At 37.4% G+C, this 22,166-nt stretch overlaps 1 long non-coding RNA gene across 2 annotated transcripts in view; it reads right to left on the bottom strand.

Moving 5' to 3' along the window:
- Positions 1-16,628: 16,628 nt before the first annotated feature.
- The window catches only part of LOC113928671, a 105,703-nt gene continuing 100,165 nt past the window's right edge, over positions 16,629-22,166 (bottom strand). The window contains exons 4-5 of one of the 2 annotated variants that reach the window (XR_004820061.1): positions 17,401-17,470; positions 16,635-16,744 (exon numbers count right to left, since the gene is read on the bottom strand). This is a non-coding gene — a long non-coding RNA (uncharacterized LOC113928671). Of the gene's footprint in view, positions 16,745-17,400; positions 17,471-22,166 lie in introns of both variants that reach the window. The other variant, XR_004820060.1, reaches the window with a different exon arrangement.

Genomic DNA, 22,166 nt, shown 5'->3' with positions numbered 1-22,166 from the left:
CAAGCATGGATGACCATATCCATAAGTTCTTCAGCTTTCAGAATTGGAAGAGACTTTAAGGATAATATATTTCAAGTTCAATGCAAGGATCCCTTTAAAAAAAAAATCTGGTAAAATCTGTCTAGATACAACCAGGACAGAAATAATTTTCCTCACAGAGCACCTATTCCATTTCTGAAGAAGTCTAATTCTTAGAATGCACTTCCATTTACTAAGCCAAAATCAGATTCCCTGAACTTCAAACATTGATCCTGGCTCTAGCCTCTAGTGTTTCAAAGATTTAATCTAATCCCTCTTCAAATATTGAAAAGCAGCCATGGTTCCCTCTAGATATTTTCCAGTACAGCCTATAAACCTAACTAAATCTGTATCATCCAGCACACATGTGTCTATTAACCACAAGGACATCATGAGAGATCACTTCAAAGGCACTGCTCATGTACTAAGGCCAGTATTTCTTTAACCACCAATTAAATAAGCAAAGTGAATTGGTCACGATTGCTGCTAAGAAACTCACATTGGCTCTTAGTGAGCACTGCCTACTTTGGGGGACACATATGTAATCTGCTTAATAATTCATTTGGCAATTGGCACATTTTGTTTCATTCTGTATCAGTCACAATTCAACTAGGGGAAGGTGGGTCTCTAAGTATTTAAAACAGTGCACTGAAGGGAGTGGATTTAATACAGGGAATTGGTTACACAGATGCAGAAAGACTCACTGAATAGGGAGTGGGGAGGCAACCCAGAGATGAGAAACAGCAGGAAGTCACCAGGCCTTCTAGGCTAGAGAAGAAAAAACAAGAGCCTGTGATACCAGGGCCAGGGGTTAGGGTCACCTAGAGGAAGATGGAACTGTGACAGGAATGTATAGCAGGAGGTGCAACTATATAGAAAAGACACTACTTGAGACATTTCCAGAAATATCCCCTGAGGCACAGAGAAACAGAGGAAAATAACCTGGTTTGCCCCTTCCTCCAACCCTTTACTTTTCCACTGGGTTTCCCACTGGCTGAACCCACTAGAGAGTCAGCTGACCCAGAAATCTGGGAAATGCAGCCAGTGGAGGTGAGGGGTGCAGAGCAAAGCAGGGGAGGCGTGGAAATGGGTGCCTTTCCTCATTTCTCCATGATTCTTTAAAGACACCACACTTAGACTATCTCAGTACTTCTGATACCTACCTTAATTATAGCACTTATTTCATTATGGTTTGTTTTGGAGGTTTCTCCTCACGTCTTTCCTAAACCTGAACATGCATGACATAACTGTGTTGTTATTCTTGTTGCCATTTGCTTTTACCAGTGTGTTGCATACAGAAAACACTAAATTAATACAATTTGTCTGATTTTGGAAAAATCTATTATCCTCCCCCAAAAAGCTCCTCTTTTGTTATCACCTCCCTTGTTTGAGGTTCAATTTCTGCCTAATCATGTTTGCATTATGTTTTTTAGTTTGTGATTAGTGTTAATAAATAATTAACTGGAGTTAAGTAGGTCCAATTTTCCTTCTTAGAGGGTTCACTCAACAGTATCTGCACTTATTGATTGTTTTTCTAATAATACATACCCAACTTTTACTGTTGTGAAGAAATGCACCATGAAAATGTTCAACTGGCATTTAAATGATGCATATCAAAAGACCCTTGACATATTTTTATTTTTTAAGTAATTCTCTTTTTATCTTTTGGGATTTCACTCTAAGAATATTTACATGGTATCCCTGGCACAAAAATTATAACATTTAACAGCCAGGTAGGTAGCTTTATAAAATCATCAATCAGCTGACTGAGCTTATGAATTTAACTAATTTTTCCCCCAACAACATGGCAGGCTTTAACAGTGATTGACAGAATTGAACAGCAATTGCATCATTGTGTTGATATGGGATGCATATCCAGCTTTTCCTGACTGTCCAAAGTAATCATTTTAATCACAAACACTAGACTGGCTCCTTAAATGGTGATGTATAGAGCTGTGCTATCCCATACAGTACACTCTGGCCAAGGAAAGCTACCAAAACCTTAAGATGTGGTTCTTCTGAATTGGCTAAAGCTATAAGCACCAAATGCACACCAAATTTCAAAGACCCAGTATGGAGAAAAGAATGCAAAAACACCTTATTCATATTTTACATTGATTCTGTGTTAAAATGCTAGTAGTTTAGAAATATTGGGTTCAATAAAATGTTATTAAAATTAATGTCATCTGTTTCTTTTTACTTCTTAAGTTTAGTTTCTAGAAAATTTTAAAATATGTATGTGGCTAGCACCTGTGGCTTTCTTTGTATTTCTTTTGGATAGTGTTGGTCTAGAGCAAATGAAGAAGTGAGTGTCTGTGGAGACAGGGCATAGCAACTAATGGAGAAGTCATCTCTCCTTTTAATTAGTTTTGTAATAGCAACAGATTCAATGTCAGACATTTAAAAGAAACAATACTATTCTCTTCAGTCAAGCAAAACTCCCACTGTGGTTCCTAAGAGTTCTGCCTGAGTGAACCAAATGAGATTAAGCCCATGATGTTTACTTTGTACTAAAATGTTTTCTCTTTTCTGAAACTTTCTTAGTATAGTGTTGGCTACCAGGCTGTAGAAGTGCAGCATAGAGAAAGGATGAAAGAACAATAAAGGAACAATTTGAAAGTGTTGTTTTGAAACATGTAACTAGTGCTGTCAGCTGCTGGTTCTTTCCATTTTGTACATTTACATTTCCTGACTGTAGTTTAAGAACATTTCACTGCGTGTTACTATCAATCATCCTTAACCTAGAATTGCACTGTACATTAGTAACAGTTAATTGGCATATTTAAAGTAAATAGCTACTTAGTTTTGTTGTGAAGGTTTTGCATACAAATCTATAACACCACACGCTTTGTTTGTTTCAATAGCAAATATCCCTGTCTACAACATTGCCACTTCTGTCAGTAGCTGAATAGAGATGCAATCACATTGAAATACCCTGCACATGAGGCGACAGCCCAAATGACGAGCCACGTGTAAGCAGGCACTCTTTGCCCATCAAATGATGCCCACAAAGAGGGAAGAACACAGAGACATGAAAAGGAGAGGCAATGTGAAGTTTTAGAAGGATGGTCCAGGAAGAAGGAGAAAATAAAACAGAAATTATTATTTTGCCTCCATGTTTTGTACAAGTTAAGGAGCTAGGGGAGATTATTTAGCATATGTTGACTTGGCCTCTGCCATTTATGCAAGGCCAGGTTTACACCCAGCAAGCAACATACTTCCCAAATCTCAAGGGGACATGTCATTCTGCTCCTCATTCCCTCAGAGTTCATAGCAAGTGGAATTGTCCCTCTCCCTTGCCGCAGGACTAAATTGGGAATGGGTTAGGTATTTGACGATAGAAGATAAAATGAAAAGGGCTTCTTTCCAGCTGTGAAGCTAACACAACTGTGAGATATGTCTGAAAAATAAACAATCCACACTGTATTTGGGGTGAATGCCAGAGTCTCCTAGACTTAGAGAGATGAATCTTCACCCAAATCCCAATATTTTCTTTACTACCTGCACCAAGGAGTAAAAAAGACCATCTGGTAGTTATGTGTGTTTATAGGTGTGTGGGGGCTGTTTGAGTGTGAGTGTTTATGGATATGTGTACGCGTTGTGAATTAGATGAGTTGCCACCCTTTCCCTTAGCCATAACTCTGTAATAGGATTTCCATAGAAGCAACAATATAAACAGTTGTCCATATGGATCATTTTCACAGTCCGTAAAAATGCTATAAACTGACAAAAGGTTTAAAATAAAATTAACAGTATCATTAATAATAGTACAATTAGGAGTCAGAAATCGCAATGATAGCATTGTTAGCACTAAAAAAAAATTATTACAACCCTATTAAGAAATTAAAGGGAAAAAAAAGAAAAGTTTTTATGGAAATAACCTGAGAAGATTCAATCACTACTCATTTTTTATTTTATTTCTTTGATGAAATTCAAATCTGAAATACCAAAAACATGTTTTACTTAAAATATCATTTCGCTACATCATCATTAAGTAGGCTTTGTTACTTTTTTAATGGGCTAACCTAGCTCTGGCATTTTTCAAATGTTTGCAATATGCCAACACATCCTGCAAAGGCAAGAGTGTTCTGAGCACGTCCTTCATCCACTTCCATATACTACATTCTACCTTGAAAGGAAAAAGAAGAAAAGTTGCATTGGTGTTATCTCAAACATGAGAAAATGTGAAGAGGGGAACTTCCCTTCCTAAGTACAACAATCAAGAAGAATTTCCCATCTGTTTTAAATTTCTAATATTGAACTCTTCAGTTGAGGTCCACAGTCTTTCCTGGTTCACTGCACATTTCTAAATAGAGGTTTTGCCAGCACCAACTCAAAATTAAAAAGCCAGAATTCCTAGTGTTTTTGAAGCTCTTCATCCAATGAGTCTATCTTATGTGAACTGGTAGCAACACCATCTAGGCTGATACCAGGCTTGGGGCTGCACATATCTCCTTGTTACATGGCCCATTCAATTCAGGACTACATCTCGTCCCTTCTCCTGAGTAAGTTTTGTGTTCCTTTCCTTTCACGGCTATCATTAAAGCTGTGATGTTTAATGCATAACTATATTATTGCTATAACCTCCTCTTCATGGGGGATCCATTGTCTCTATTGCAATCCATCTTACATAAAATGATGGAATTATGGACTCTAAAGTGATGCCTTGTTCACAGTTAGTGAACATGGTTTTTATTTCCTCCAACCCACCATGGACTGATACTTTGGTAAACTAAAATAAAATGAACTTCTGGGAAAGTTAGAGGGCCCAGCTATGTCAGGTTGCTGTAGAAGTTTCCAAATGCTGGCTCTCAATTTTTGTATTTGTCTCATCAGAGTTGCTGATCAGAATCAGTGTGCAGACTACACTCTGAGAGCACCAGTGAGCTACATTCTATCAAATCACCATTATTTTCTAGGCTCACCATTTACATCACTCCAGTCCAAGCACCAAAAGTCAACCTAAAACTCAATTGTCTGTTCAGATGAGTTGCATCTAGAAAATACATGAAAAGGTTCTTTCTCTCCCACTAAATATCCTCCACTCATAAAGCACTTTAGAATCCTGTGTTAGATAAAACTGTCAAAGATTTTATGGCAAAGAGGTACCAATACCTTCATCAAAGTATGGAAGCACAGGAGGATACTTGAAAACACTGGCCACAAAAGTCTTATAGAGAAGCAGAAAAATGACCAAAAAGAAAACAAACAAAAATCCCATCCAAGCTTATTAAAGAAAATTTTAACAATATTTTACAAAAGGGACACAAAAACTGCATCGAAGTTCTTGTCACTAAGATGACGAAATTCAGTAAAGGCAATATAGAAAAAAAATTGTTAAATAATAAAGTTCTTCTGTGCACTATCCCTTTAATCTAGCAAGTTTTATAAAAGTCAAACTGTTCATTTTGTGTTACATAAGAAAAATATCCAGATGAATTTCTGAACTTTCAACCATATTCACTGATGTCAATATGTTGCAGAGATGCAAAGAGACATTTCAGTGAGACACTCACCTTCCAGCTACGCCTGGGTATACCATTTGTCTTAAGGACTAAAATTCGGGGATAACAATACCCTCTCATCCATAGGCTCAGAGTCATAATAATCTCCTTCTTTCTGGATTCCATTGCTTGAGCCAGATTACTTTTCATACTGTTTCTTCATATACTTTGCAACATGATCACATCGTATTTTTCTTCAAAACTCTGGCAGATTGTTTGGGCTAGAGATAGATGGAGACAAGAGGCACCATCTGGTGTAAGATCTTTATTCCTTGTTAGCACTATAGGAGTTCTGGTATTTTACATGGTTCAAGCAGTAGCAACAAATTTTTTAAATGCATAGATTGAGAAGGTGTAAGATGGTCAAATGGCCCTTGGCACCGTCTGAGCACATCACTGGTTTCATTGGTGTAGAGTTGGGTTTTTTTGTTTTGGGTTTTTGTTTTTTTTTTTTTTTTCCCAATTCAGACAACCAGTGGCATATGGTTTCATGATTCACAAAGATGGTCCTTGACTATAGATTTGACGATCTCAACACAACTTCCAGGCTTGCCAGAGCTGTGTTACAGCAGAGAGAGCAAATAGCTCATGATATTTCTCCTCTGATGAGTAAGCTCCAAAATCACAGGTTTAAATTTGATCTGGGATTGAAAGAAAAGGAACCATGTCCTCCCATGCCAGTATCCATGCTTTTTCTTTGTCAGAGGTGAGTGTCTATTTCTGCATCACTGATCCGTGGTTTCAGGGAACAAACGCTCGAATAATGCCCAGGTTAATTCTGTTGACTTTGACTGAATATATACATTTGCTCTTTTCTTTATCTTTCTATTCTTTGGAACTCCAAGCCTTTCCTGAACTTGAGCTATAGTTCTAAAAATCTAGCAACCATTTAATAGAATGTTTTTTCACCTTCCACACACAAAGTATAATGTTTTCTAATGGAATTAGCTAAGAGTTGGGTGCCAGGAGATTTGCTCAGAAGCTAACTCACAGCTACCTTGCGAAGATAAGTGAAAAAATGAACTGGAACGGTGCTTTGGAAACAAACTAAAACATCAAAAAATGGGGCTTATACAAGTTAATCTTGACTGCAATTCAGGAATAAAGTTAAAGGAAACCTCACCTGTTGGCTCCTGATTTCAGAAGGCTACTAAAGAAAAAGTGAAGGTACACCACTGTCTTGATAAAGTAGAAGAAAGCAATCTCCATGTTGAGATGTCCACCTCCTTATCTCTCAACTTATCCAAACAACAGAGTTACTGCTATTGGAATGTATTGCCAAAAATTTGAAGTATCTTTCTAAGGATCACATTAATACCATCGTAATCTCTGTGAATTGCTCTGCTATTACCCTATACAAGTGTGGTCTTCATTCTCCTCTCTCCTGTCAGCCATTTCCTTTGCTTCTTTTGTTAATCCTTAATTAAACCCTCACTTCTCTTTCATGCTTCCTCCAAATGCTTTCTTACCTGAAGACTCACCTTTTGACACAGTTTTCTGGATCCATGAATTATGACTTTACTGAGTCCTTTGACCACTTATCCCTGCCATCCACCACTCCTTCACTGAAAGCCTCCTTTTTTTTTTTCTGATATCATGAAATGGTGCAGATATCAGTGGGGATGATTTGAAACGAATAAGGAAAAGAAGAAATAACAGAACATAAATAGGGTGCTATGTTGAAGAAAGTAGATGTCAATATGACAGCAGATGGTGTAGATAAACTCACTATTAATATGGTCAACTCGTTGTATTTGCCACATGGCTGCAATTATAAACCATACATATAACTCAGAAGTCTAACAAGCTCTGCAGGTGGTTATTCATTAACACTCTTTAGTCAAGAGCTATGCAAGAATCGATTCTTTTTGTATTTGTCCAACAGGCAGAGTGCCTCACAATGTAGAGGTCATTTTTGTAAAAGCTAATGATTTGTAAACAGTCTTATTTTTATGTTAGCAGCAAACAATCTCCTTCAAAGTTCAGAGGAGAGATATTTGTATACTCCTGACATGCCTTGGTTTCAATTCTGTAATAAGACTCTGCTTCTTCTTGAATCACATGCCCCAGAAAGAAAAAGTGAAGGTACACCACTGTCTTGATAATGTAGAAGAAAGCAATCTCCGTGTAGCAGTTCATTTCTTCTCTACTCTATATGCTGGAGATGAAACAGAAGTTGGAGTCCAGGGAATGACCGATCATCATTGGGCCTTAAATTGTAATAACTTCCCAAAACACTGGCTTGGGAGATAAATCTGAAGCTGGTGACAAATTTAGGATCCAAGGTGCTGATCAACAAATAGATCATTTCAAAATCTCCAGTGGTGGGCGGCTGGGTGGCTCAGTCGTTAAGCATCTGCCTTTGGCTCAGGTCATGATCCCAGGGTCCTGGGATCGAGTCCTGCATAGGGCTCTCTGCTCGGCAGGAAGCCTGCTTCTCCCTTTCCCACTCTCCCTGCTTGTGTTCCCTCTCTCGCTGTCTCTCTCCCTCTGTTAAAAAATAAATAAAATCTTAAAAAAAAAAATCTCCAGTGGTTCCCTGGTGAATATAAAATAAAGGCCACACTTATCAAATTGATACTTAGAGCTCTCCATCGTCTGAGAGCAACCTATCTTTCCAATGTTTAAACTACTTACATTTACTAACACCCCTCAGTTTCCTGTAGAAAAAAATCTAATCTGTAAACTTAAAAACATTATATGGATTCCAGGTTCTACAATTTTGTTTATATGTAGTTCTTTTGGAGATGTCCACCTCCTTATCTCTCAACTTATCCAAACAACATCCTTCCTTTGGATCCATCCTACAGACTCATGCCATCTATGTTCCTTCTGAGCTGCTTCAGACCTTGATACCTCTCTCCTCTGATCTCCTAAACAACTGATTTCCCAACCTATCCACATAAGGCTCTTATCATGGGCTATCTTTGATTGTTAGTTAACATTTTTTACATATGTCCTGCCCTCGCTACAAATTCTGCTGTGCCAGATGCTATGATTAAGCCCAGAGTGAAAATTCCTTGGAGATAATTACTCACTTCTTTGTGCAACCTTTACAGAAAAGGCACTCATTGTATTTGTCAATGGATCATTTTATTGAATTCCTGCATTTTAAATATAAGTGCATGATCAATGTTAAATGTTCAACTCCAAATTTCTCTAACTGTAGAGACGTTTGCCAAATTGAATCTGGCTTTATAAAAGCATATTGCTAGGCATTAATGTAAGCCTGAGATAACACCCTAAAATCTAAGTTAGAAAAATACAGATTGAAAGCCCAAGCAATAAAGCAGAGATAAAATTTTAAAATTTCCTTTAAAAATCTGTAGTAAAGACATATTTTTAAAAATATAATTGGTTTTTATACATCTTTTAATATAATTAATAGTCTGACCATCAACACAGTATTACAAGACATTTTTTTAAAACAGATCTGTAGGATTGACCTCATCTGGTAGTCATAGCAAAAATAAAACATGCAAACTAGCCTGTGTTGAAAATGCTTAGATAAACCTGGTCAGTACATTCTCAGCTAAGCTCTGAAAGAAGCATTCTGAATAACCTAGGACAATGGAGCATTCCACAAGGAATTCGGGAAAGTAAATTAAAGAAGGTGACAGTGTCTAGAAAAATAAATATAGTGACAAAGACAAATTTTACACTAGCTGCAATGTGATTATATCCATATAAGACTACTGCACAAACTTTTTATACCAAAGTAAACATTCCATTCAGCCAAACAATTGTAAATTCAGTCAAACAACCAAGTGGATTGCCCCTATTCAATTGGCTGGTCGACTGAATTGACTGAATGTTTAAGCATTAAAAAATCTGGCTCAAAAAAAAAAAATTTTGGCTCATAACTTAATGTGGCCTTAGAATGCACAGAGTATATAGCTGGAAAAACCATTTTCTCAGCTTAAAGTAACATACAAAATGTTGTGCCACAGACCATCAGCTGTCCACCAAAGATGTGTGCTCCAGCTATAGCACAGAGTTGCTGCTAGCAAGTGGCTGGAGCCAGGGAGTCCATTTCCCAGCCCCCTTGCATTTAGGTGAGGCCCCTGGCTAGTTCTAGTATTAAAAAAAGAAAAAAATAAAGAAAAAAAAACAGAGAGGGAGAGAAAGAGTGAGGAGAGAGAGAGAAAGAGCCTAAGTAGTGTGGGCAATTTGGGGAATAAAATGGTTAAAAAAACATTGTTGTCTTCTCCACAATTCCTCTTTCCCTACCTGCCCAGGCTCTTGTCTTTATGTGTTTGCATCATTGCTACACTATGGTCCTTGTGGTTGGAAGAGATTTTGTCATAAGGTAAGTGTATTAGTCAGAGATTTTGTCATAAGGTAAGTGTATTAGTCAGCTCCAGCTACTATAACAAAATAACATAGACTGGGTGACTTAAACAACAGACATTTATTTATCACAGTTCTGGAGGTTGGGAAGTCCAATATCAAAGTACCCCCAGATTTGGCTGTTGGTGAGGGCTGTCTTCCTGGCTTGCAGAGGGCTGCTATCTTGCTATTTCCTCACATAGCCAAGAGAGGAAGCTCTGGTGTCTCTTCCTCTTCTTATAAGGATGCTAGTCCTATCATGGGACCTCCATACTTATGACCTTATCTAAATGAAATTATATCCCAAAGGCCCCACCTCCTAATACCATCATATGGGGGCGGGGGAGCTAGGGCTTCAATATAGGAATTAAAAAGTTGGGGGGCAGGGGAGGGACACAAACACTCAGTCCATAACTTTTATCTTCTCAAACTGGATATATATTAACTTCTATTAGCCTACTCAAATCTTCAAGACAGGTTTAGAAAAAAGTCCAGTTACCCAGTGAAAACAATACGCCATAATTCAACATTTGATGATAATAAAAATAATGATGGTGGTGGTGATAAAAGAAAGGTGATGATAATAAAAACTAAATGGTTTTTTGTTTGTTTTTAGAAAAGAGTCTTTAAAACAATTTGTTAAAATAACTGCTATGTTTAAAGGCTTCTCTTTTCAGTCTTTCAAAAAGGAAAAAAATAATTATTTCAATTAAAACTGAGTTAGGCAGAGCTTAAGCACTCTCTCTATAATTATCAGGAAAAAAAAAAAAGACTCTTTGAGCCTGTTGCAGTTTACTCCCCCCAAGGCATTCACTGGGAAGGTCCCTGGGGCATTACTGTAGACCAGCATTAAAGTTACCGATTCAAACCACAGTCCATCCAAGAAAGCCCCCTACAGAGCCCTTCCTATTACTCAGTGCAAAGAACTGCATTGTCTTCCCAAACACCTAATTTAGAATGAATTTACATGAGCTCTTAGAGGCACCACAGTCTTGCGGAGCCGCCAACATTACCCTGAAGCTGGACCAGGATAAAATATAAAGTTAGGATCCTGTGAATTGCAAAGGAGTGAGACAAACCCGATGTGTCCATAAGATATTAGAAATGAAACATACTTTACCTAATTGTTCTACAATTTCTTTAACTGTTAACTAACGTTAACATTTACAAGGGCAAACAGTAACTTAAGCAAAAATCCTATTTTTTTTAATATATAAAAACTACTTTTCCTTGGTTTGAACTGATTTCCCCCCTTTCCCCCAACTTGTGCTGTTATTTGGGGTTTCCAAATATAAGAGTGCTACTGACCATTCTTAATTGCACCGTAATGGGTGTTAAGCACAGGAGTGTGTGCAAACAAACTCGACTTTTCTAGTCTTTGACTGTTCCTTGCCTCTGGCCTCTGTCAGAGAGGCTTGCTAACTACATCTCAGGGGAGCAATCACACAGCTTGACTCAGCCTGTGGCTCTGACTATTGGGACTTCCTGAAGTCACAACCACTTTGGCGTCCAGAACTGGGGCACGGTACGTCTACTCTTCATAAAATACAGAGATTGCAAGTGTGAAGCGTGAGAGCTGATTAGGGATGCACCTTAAATGGTATCAAGGGAACCAGTTAGCAATGCAAAATATGAGATAATATAAACATAACATTCACTGCCAGTTGATCACTTATGTGAGCACCATGAAAAGCAAAATACAACAGAAAAAAAACTGCAAGTGAGCAACAAATACAAGATTTCTTCAAAGATAATTTTGCATAAAAGTTCAATTTCATGGGGGAAAAATGAATAATAAAGTAATAAAATGATGTGGAATGATGTGCCAGAAAAAAATTGATATGTCTATTTGTCTTTCTGGAACTTACTTGGTATTAATCATTTCTAATGGGTATATCTAGTCCTCTTTATACATACAGTATTGATTGAGAGAATTTGAAGTTAGAAGATGCAATTATTTTGGCTGTATTTAACCTGTTTCTGTGACTACAATAGAATGATTCCATTTTCCCTCTTAAAAAGTCAAAGTAATCTTGATTCAGGAATTTCTTTTTTTAATTATCAATTTTTAAGGAACATAACATCATGCTTAGCAGAAGGGCCCCTTCCTCCTCAGTATTCTCGTGTAGCTACTCTCCTGTCAGCCTAGGCTTTCAAAGAGAGGAGAAAAAAATCTTCATAAAAGCTTTGGCCTAATTAACAAGAATGAACTAGATTTTATGATGAACAATTTATAGGCAGTTAATAGAGCTCATACACGGTAGCCAGGAGCTAGATAATTTATCATAAAAGGAATTTCAGTTACACTCCTAATCCCCATTCTCTTGATATTGCAACCAAATGCATTTACAATTGCCACTTTTATAAGCTTTGATTTACTGACAAATGATGCTGCATTTTATAGAGTCATAATGAAACTTATAAATGCAGTAAATACTTGTATCTCTGCCCATATGGTTCAAATACTTTGCCAGACAATTTACTCTTCTACATTGTTATCTCTAAATGAAAATGATTTTTCAAAGATCTCCTAAGAATTCTTCATACTAGCACAAATAATAATAAAAGTAATAGCAAATCTGAAGTATTTCTTGACAAGAAACTGTTTTATCTCTAAAAGAACAACGCAGCTGTTGTAATGAGTTATGAATGATAAATGTTTTTCAAAATTATAAATAAGATGAAATAGCAAATATCCAAACATAATTTTTTAAAGGGCAGAATTTAAAGTAGGCAAGACCCAGGAGATCAGATTGTCTCTTATCACTTGGTGTCTTACTACTGTTCCTATTTTAAAATTATAACAAAATATGGCAGACATTGTGGGGGCAGAATTGTATGACTGTATATACACTACATCTCCTCCAGCCATTGATCCCTGGAGGAGTTCTTGAAGTCCTCAAATTAGGTTAACGCTTCTTCCAGAAAGGCTCCCTTGACCACTGGCATCCCTTTTATGCCTTCTTACAATCCTATTCTTTTCCCCCTATCACAAAAACAAATACAACTGTGTTGTAACTGCCTGATTAGCATTCACACCCCCCATTGACCATGAACTCTAAGACAGTAAGGACCACAATATCCCCACTCCGGAATCAAAACAATGTCTGGGACATAATGTATTTCTGAATGAGTGATGTCTTTGGTTTCCAAGCCTGTTAATATAAGTGAGAATAAATCATCCTAGTTGTATGATGCAGTAATAAATTTGGTCGCTAAAATTAGCAGTGAATTAGTCTCTATTTTAAAGAGTAGAACATTCAAAAGTCATGATTTTCTCTACTCCCTTCTCATGACCAGCATTATAAATACTTCTAAACATTATGCTCTATTTAGATCTTCCACATTTTAAAAGGGACATGTTATAATAAGAAAAAGGTGAAAGAGAAAATAGTAAAAATAAGAAATGACTAGAAGACAAATCCAGAGGAGAAGCTCAGAGAAAGATGATGGTTTGACCTGAAACAGATGTGCTAAATATTACATTAATCATGGTCTCTGGGGACAAAAAGAAAGTGCTGCCTATTTCTTGAAGGGACAGAGCCATGGACAACTGCAAAGTTGTTTAGACCCTATTAACTAACAAATTCCTGACTTAACAGGCTATGAGATATGAGATTAAGCACCCATAGGTCGACTCAACAGACCATTTTTCTAGTGATTCGGGATGAAGAGCTGCCTGCCAAACAACCGGTTTTTGTACAGCTGATCACACTACAGGCAGGTGGTCAATTTTAGTTTATCATCAACTATTCCCAAATATCAAATATAACTCTCTTTCATCCAGGGTTTCTTATCTCCTATCTAGAGGTTATGAAGTAGGTTCTATTATTTTTTAAAGCAAGACATTTTTCTAGGAAAATGATCCTTTTTCCTCTCAGATTCACCCCATCACCACAGAGAAGCTGAGGCTCAAACAGCTGTCCCAGAAGGCAGGTCCCTGGCTGCCAAATCACCCGTAAGAAGACAGTATCCCTGGCACACTCAGAATGGCTAGCAGGAGAATGCAGCTGAAAATCTGCTAGTTCCCTGACACCTTTTCCAATTTATTCCCCATCTGTAGAAGTGTGGAGACCCAGTGCAGAACATGCTCCTAGCACTGTCTACCGAGGATGCCAGCCCACGACACCTACGAGAGATGGAACCAACAACTCTTTTGCCCTGAGTCAAAATAAAGCCTCAAAATGCTATCTTTTATGATTCTAATATCAACTAAAAATAACAGAGGTGGTTAGTTCAGACCCAAGATTCACCTTGGAGATTTTTCCTAATTGTACATATCCCAAAAAGTGTCTTTTTTCCAAATGGAATTGGTCATTGACATGTGGATATGCTCCTAATAGCAAAATAAAAATATTCCCTGCCTGAAGCATTATAATAAAGTTGTCTTTTTCCATTTCATTGTCTCAGAACATTTAATCAATTGACATGACATCTGGGGCAGGTCAAAAGGAGCCACCTCTATTAATTTATAATTGCAATAGTCATTAACTTATTGATGACATACTCTTACTACTTTAAGTTATTTTTAACAGTTTTAGTTTTAGTTTTTTAAAATGTTTTTAAACTATAAACTCACTTGGGAGTCAGAGATAGAAACCTATGCACTTTTTTATCCTGTGTTCCCCATTTTGAAAAAAGCCAGCCCCAAGGAAAATTCTGAAGTGGACCCATTTTGAGTGCAAAAATGCTGGCCTCCCATTTAGGAGGCTTTCCTATTGCCTACCTAATCTCAAGAACCTGAGATCATCTACCTACCAAGCTCTCATTGAAATTTTATATTAAATGAAACTTTGACAGTATATTTAATTTTTCTAAGACAGAACTGGGTACACAGTAGAAGCCCCAAATTTATTAACTCCCTTCGTTTTCCAGCTCAGGAAAAGATCCATTACCAGTTACTTCCAAATGTATGAGGATATCAATCAATAGTTTTCTTCTACCCGCAGTATTCTCTTCTCTAGTTATAAAAGAAAAGCCTTGTCTCCTTATTAAGGAAGGTGTATGTGTGTCTGGATGAGGGGGAGAAGGAGAAGTGGATTGAAAGAAATACAAATTCTTCCTAGGCTGCTGAATGGCACAAAACAAGCAGTTACCTCCCTCTGCCTACACATAAAACCATATTTGCTCCCTTTTCCTCCCCGGGTCCCTCCTCCCACCCACTGTCCCCACCCCTACCCCCACCCCTGACTCCTAAGCAGGGGCCAGCTTCCCTGTCTTTATCTTTCTGAGTTCACAGGAGGACCCTGACGACCCTATCTTAATTCTGGTCTCAAGCTAAGTACTTTACTGACAAGACAACGCTTGTCCCAGGCAGACAATGGGAAGTAGATAAGTATTAAAAATGCTTAATTCCAAACATGGGAATGAATAAGCTAAACCACTTTGGTAATAATTCTCCTCAGTAACGAATACGATGAGGAAAATCATTCCTTAGCACAACAGTGTGTACATGACAAGTGTTTGGGTTCATTTACTTAACATGTTTTGCGTAAGTTGTGATTAATAGCCTACATTTTTTTCTGATATTGTCTCCATCACATTGTGAATTTTAGCCTTAAACAATGGCTGTGTTGTGTTTCAAATATTTGAGAACATACCAGACAGGCATCCTCCACCCTATTAACAAAAGTATTACAAATACTAGCTAACTTGGGAATCTGCATCCCATATTTCTTCCCCACCAAGCTTATAGATGTCTATGCATATATGCACTCGCATGCAGATTTTCTTGCTAAACATGAGTATACTCACAAAAGCCATAGTCACTCTCTTATTTGTGCGGCAAAAAAAAAAAAAAAATACGTTGGAACAAGGACTACATTGCCGGTACAGTTCAGGGCATCTTGAACGGCACACCCTCGCTACAAAATGTGGGCCACTTATCTAGACATCCTAGTATTTTGACATAAGCCCTGTCAGATAAAAGATTCCATGCTACCAGATACACTTCTTTTGAAAATGTCATCGAGGGTAGAAATTGACTTTCTGCCTCAAATTCAGCTGTTGTTCTGAGAAACCCCCTGTCGTATTAAAAGTGTCCCTGTTCCACCTCCATCTAGACATAGAACATATGATGGAATCGACATATTTGTAGGAATGCAAAATTCTCACTGATTCATTCATTCATTAAACAACTATATACAAATCACCGCCCTAGATGCTGGGGATATGGCAGTGATCAAGACAGCGAAGGTCCCCGCTCTCAGGGAAACTACTTGTTATGATTTCAGATAGTGTATTATTATTATTATGTAAAAATAATATAAAGAAGGGTAATTTGCTAGAGAAAGACTGTTTTGGATTAGACAAAGAAAATCTCTCCCAAGGCTGTGATATTTAAGCAAATCATATATAATCATAGATACTAAATAACTTAGTAGAAAGGACACCGGATCTGGACACAGAAGCCTCAAGTTCTAATTTTTTTAGAGTCTTTAGGCAAGTTCCTGAAAGCCTTCTGCTTTTAGCATATAATAGCTACCCCACTGGGAACATTTCTCATTCTCCCTAAAAGGGTTGATATTGGTTCAACTTGATGAGCTTTCTCCATTATGATATTTATATCATAACTAAAACCCACTACATCCACCTTCTTAAATATGAAGACTCTAAATCAATGGTTCTCAACTGTGAATGCACACTAACTTGGAATCCTAACCCTGGTGGCATGCTTTAGATGCTGAAGTAAATAACGTGAGGTGAGTCAGTATGAAGGACTTATAAATGCCATCCACAAGCAGCTTAGAAAAGTGGGGGTCTTTTAGAATTAGTGACCACAATCTCTGGATGCTCCACTGTCTCATAGAAAACCACCTGATGGAAGTGAAAATCTTCGAAGCAATTCAACATTTTCAAGGCCGATTTATCCCAGGCGATTTGGCACAAGATATCTGTATTGGGGGCAGAAAAAAAAAAAAAAATCATGGTCATGTGATCAAGCCAGATTCAGACTGGAGGTGACATATATGTTTGTGGTGTTACCGCATTTTTTTTTCAAGTTTTACAACAGAAATCACATTCTTTTGAGGTTAAAAACTGCTCTACTCTCTTCAAAGGATTTTATATCTCACACCTACACCCACACATTGAATTAGTAGTCCAAACCAGATGGAGGTTAGTGCTTTGGGTGAGAATGACTGTCTGGCAAAAGTCTCTCATTGATTACCCATAACTATCACTTGTACCTTTAGGCCTAACGGCACTTTGCTTGATTTCTGACATGAAACAGCATTTATGTTATATTAAGTCCTACTCTGAGCTACACAATTTTCCATACCATAGCCATGTGGAATGGCTGAAAAACAGTTTTTTGATAGGTCATTAGGAAGAACCAAGAGAAAATTCAAAGATGAGTCAGAAGTGTTTTAATAAACAAATACATTCATAGGCCAGCACCTTTTCTCACAGTGCTAATATCCCCACCAAATGCTCATTTCTTCTTCTTAGTCACCCAAATTTTACCCAATCTTCAAGGCTCAGTTCTACCCTCATCTTTCTCCCTCTACCAACCTTCTAGAATTCATAATTCTTATATATATATACATACCATTGACTTCTCTTCTAATTGTTTCTGTATTTGATTTAACTGAAGTATGTGTAGAAGATAAAAGATATTCCTACAAGATAAAAAGCATATTTTACACTACTGTCCCTCAGTAACTTCTCTGTAATTAGGCTAGAATCAGGCAAACAATGGGACTTGGAAGATGGGCAACAAAGGAAGACTCGTGGAGATGTTGCCTAGGGCTATAGGATTAGAGCCTTGATCTGAATCATGTGTTCAGAAAGAAGCAGAATAGACCCAGTAAGCATGTTCCTGGCTAGAAACCAGTAGCTTTGGAGACAGAAGGGAAGACCTCAGAATCTGAAGGCAGAACCAGATTGGAAAGTTAGTTCAGCAAACACCTCTATAAAATGGGCTTGCAGAATTCCAAAAGGAATAAACACAATGCGTGTGTAAAGCAGCTATCCAGTGATGACTACCATATAGTAGGTACTTTGCAAATAAGAACTATTATTATGATGGCCCAATATTGTTGGAAAAAAAAGAATTTTACTATGCTTTTGACTAGAAATTCAGGAAGAGATATGATATAAAAAATAAAGGCAAAATTAAGATCTACGAGAAAAATCAACTGGGTCACACTGAATACTTGGATCCAAGTAAAATCTGGATTTGTGTGGGAAGAGGGCTTCTCTTCAGCTTCTCTTTTATTTATCCCAGAAATGCATCTTTTTTTCTTTCCTTCTGGTTGATCTTATAAAATGTTAAAGTGTCCATATTTTAGATACTACAACAAGGTAGTACAAAGGAAAGAGCCCAGGGTTTAGAATCAGCATCTGTGGGTTCTGGGCTCACTGGAAGAAACCGAACAATTATCTTACTCTTTGCACCTTGTTTTGATCCATGTAAAATAAGCACTCTTACTCCACAATGCTCTTGAGAAAATTAAGATGAGGTATAGAACTTACTGAATACCTTGGGGTTGAGATTGGCCAAACTATTCAGCAATCAAATAAAAAAAAAAAATTCTGAATTGGTACTTATTATTTCTTATAAGCAAAGGACCATGAAGATACAAAAGAAATTGGAGCCAGAGGACCCAGCCTAGGAGAACTAGTTGCTGATGGGACTGCAATTCACTTAAAAAGGGCACAAAATTAAACTGGCATAGTACCAACTGTGAAAACATGGAACATTCCATAGGTAGTGATGAGGCACAGAGCTTGATCACTAACCTCCCAGGGCTACCACTCCAAGGCCACCCCAACTGAGCTCTAACCTACCCCTTGAAGCCTCATTTGCCAGCTCTCTCTTGGAAATTTGTTTCAGCCAAGTTGGAACACATGCTATCCCCAAACATGTGCTAAACTTTCCCTCTGTTTGCTCATTCTCCTTCCTTGCACATCTAACCATGAAACTACCCAGAATCTTTCCTCTTTAAAATCCTTTCCATTTATTACCACATACTCTAAATGTCACTTTTTCCATGAAGCTTTCCTAATGCTTTAACTGTTCACTTTCCACTTTTGAACCCCCTATTTCATTTTGTTAGTGCCTCTCTGTGGCAGTTTATACAATCTACTTATATATTACCTTTCCCCTCTTGGATTAAAAGACAGAAAACTTAACCTCCTGCACCTTATATCACTCCCAACAACTTGCTCATAGTAGGTATTTACTAACATTCTCAATATTGAATTCATTAATAGAATCTGGTTGAGATGCTTATAAGTCCATGCAACAAATAAATGCAATCTTAATCTTGACTGGGACAAAACAATTCTCTTGCTACCTTATTCATTTATTCCTTAAGTATTTGTTACTGGTGCTTATGTTGTATTAAGCCTATGGGATACATGCAAGTAAACAGCTGACTGCAGAAGCAGGTGATAGGGCTGTGATATAAGACGGACAGGATGGGCAGATCAATGGGGAGGGGGGTGGATAAACACTCATCCCTTAACACTCTTCAAAGGACTTCTAATGGCTAAGAAAAGAATTTTCTCAGTAGGTGATCCATGAATCAGAGAGTTGAATTTGACATCAAATCTCTCTCCAAAGAGGGTAGGAGCAGAATGATTTAAGCTCAGCTAGAGAGAAGTGATATGGAGCAAAGGTATAGGAGGCCCCTCTGCTCTCTGCATATTGAACTTGTAGTCATTTGGCAGAGGAAAATATTGGGCAGATTAATATATATTTTCATCCACCTAGTAAAACTTCATGCTATATACAAGCCATCATTATCACAATTATATCCTTCTCTCTCTGTCTCTCTCTCTCTCTTTTTTTTTTTACTAATTCAGAACAACTGTATCTTTGAAATGGTAGTACTGAAATATGGCAAACATCTTACTTTCAGCAGCAATAAACTTATGGCTAAAACGTAATGTTTCTTGTATATTCCTTCTCTAGTCTTTTGGATTATAGATTATGAAAGAGAGATTTTATGCAGCAGTTGGTGACAAAATATATTTCTTATTAATGTGTAATATTTGCTACATTAATAATTTTATGGCTTTAATTATTGATGCAAACTTAATTGTGCCCCATGTCCCTTTTTCTTGCAGCTCAATAAAAACTATATATTTCTTTAATTAGGTTTCATTTGAAGACTAGAAGACAATGCAGGAATGGTTTCTTGCTAATTCACCTATCTACAGCCAGTAAAGAAATGGAATTAGTGTCTTGAATGTGGTTTAGTGAGAAAAATTATCTAACAGTTCTGAAAGTGTGACTTTCCTTTGCACAGTTAACCTCACCCAGAGGCCAGGGATATATAGCCAACTGAAACCGAACGCTGCAACAGGGGATGGTTTTCTTCCTTTCCTGGCTTTGGGGAGAAATTCCACTGATTTTAGTAGAGATAGAAAGGGAAAATTGGGGTCACCTACATGGTTATCCTACTTTATATGCTGTGCTTTACTAGAAATGTAATCTTGGTCTTTCCTGCTTGATTTCAACATTTTGTTGTGGCATTCTACTTACAATAACGGGGAATGTTGTAACTACTTTATTCTGGGCCCAAATGTTTCAAAACAACTACAAGAAATGCTAGATGGAAGGAAACTAACATTTACTAAGCATCTGGTGCAGGTTATACTAGGAGCTTCCAATCAATTACCTCTTTAATCTCCAGGGGTCACAATAGCAAATGTCAACAAGATCAGAAACGAAGCAAGCAGATTGGGCTTGAGAAATAAGGAGCCCTCTGAGCTCCATCTTTCATTTTCCACTTTTGATAGAGAAATGAGTACAGAAAAAAAAGTTTAAGAATAACATTTGTAACTTTCTGTAAGAATAACAACAGAGCAAGTGCAATGATGAATTGCAATTGATACTCATATCTCAGGGTCAGGCCATTGGGAGTGAAGGGACTATGGCAAACCCGAAGGCTCATATCCTGTCCTGAGATTATCTACTCCGTCTTTATTGTTGCCATTTTGATAGCTCTTCTAAATTTTTAAGTGAAGCTTAAAAGCTTCATTCTTAAATATATTTATTTTCTACTATTACATAAAAGACTAACACTAACTTACTAGCCTAAAACAATACAAATTTATGATCTCACAGTTTTTTTCCTCAGGAGTTTAAACACTACCTAGCTGGGTCCTGTGCTAAGGGTGTCATTGGGATAAAATCAAGGTGTTAGCAAGGCCTATAATCACATCTGTACCTTTAAAGTCCACTTCCAAACTCAGTAGTTGATGGCTGAACTCATTTCCTTGAAGTTGGACGACCAACAACACTATTTTCTTGCTAGCTTGTTCACTAAGGACTGCTTTTAGCTCTGAACTGTCCCCTACCCGACCCCCTGGCCACAGATCTTCTCACCACATAGAAGCTTATTTCTTCAAGCCCCGGAAGAAGAATCTCTCTAATGCTTAAAATCTCTCTGACCTCTTTTAAGAGCTCACCTGCGTAGGTCAGTTTCACTGAGGATTATCTTCCCCCTTGATTAAATCAAAGTGAAATGATTAGGGACCTTAACTATATCTGCAAAATCCCTTCTGCCATATAAAGTAACATACTTACCAGAGTGAGATCTCATCATATTCATAAGTCTTGTTCTTACCCCAAAGAGGGGGATTATACACCAGGAGGGGGGGGGAATCTTGGGAGCCATATTGGAATTCTGTCTAATACAGCACTGTCTCGGGCTTTCCAAGGAAGTGTAGTACTCTTTTTAAAAATGAGCTGCTGAATAGCCATGAATACTTTAACTTCCTTTTATTTTCTACAACTGCTTTGACCTCTTTGCACTATCTTATCATAGTATCTATTGGTCCAATGCCATCTACATTCAGTGCCTGTCACTATTTTAAAAACTTTAGTGTCAGAGCCTTTTTCCTGCAATTTGATAAGTATAATAAATAGTTGTCACAAATGAAATTTGCACAAAAGCTAACTGCAATGTCAATAACAGGTATAGTTTTTGTAACTGTAATGTAGGTTGATTCTTGAAATCCTAAATTTATTATTAGTACATTCTATTCAGAGGGACTTACTCTCTTGATATACATAGAAAATTCAAACTTCAAAGCATTTTAGAAAATGACAGACATCTGAAAGTCCCATTTTTATTCCAATGAAAATACCTTTTACCCAGAAGTTAAAATTTCCCACAAATATAAAAAGACTTAAAAAAATAAGGATAATAAAAAGTGCTATTATTCTCAGTAAGACAACTCATAACTATGTTGATTTAGGAAAATATTCAAGCATCTACCTGGGCAATTGTAAGGTAAACTCAGTTCCCACAATGAAAGGAAAATGCTGTGAGGAATTTTCTGGGGTTTCTTTTTAGCTTA

This window comes from Zalophus californianus, chromosome 5 (genome assembly GCF_009762305.2).
Source record: "Zalophus californianus isolate mZalCal1 chromosome 5, mZalCal1.pri.v2, whole genome shotgun sequence".
NCBI lineage: Eukaryota > Metazoa > Chordata > Mammalia > Carnivora > Otariidae > Zalophus > Zalophus californianus.
The sequence above is the reverse complement of the archived record's forward strand: the minus strand, read 5'-3'. Positions and strand labels throughout refer to the sequence as shown.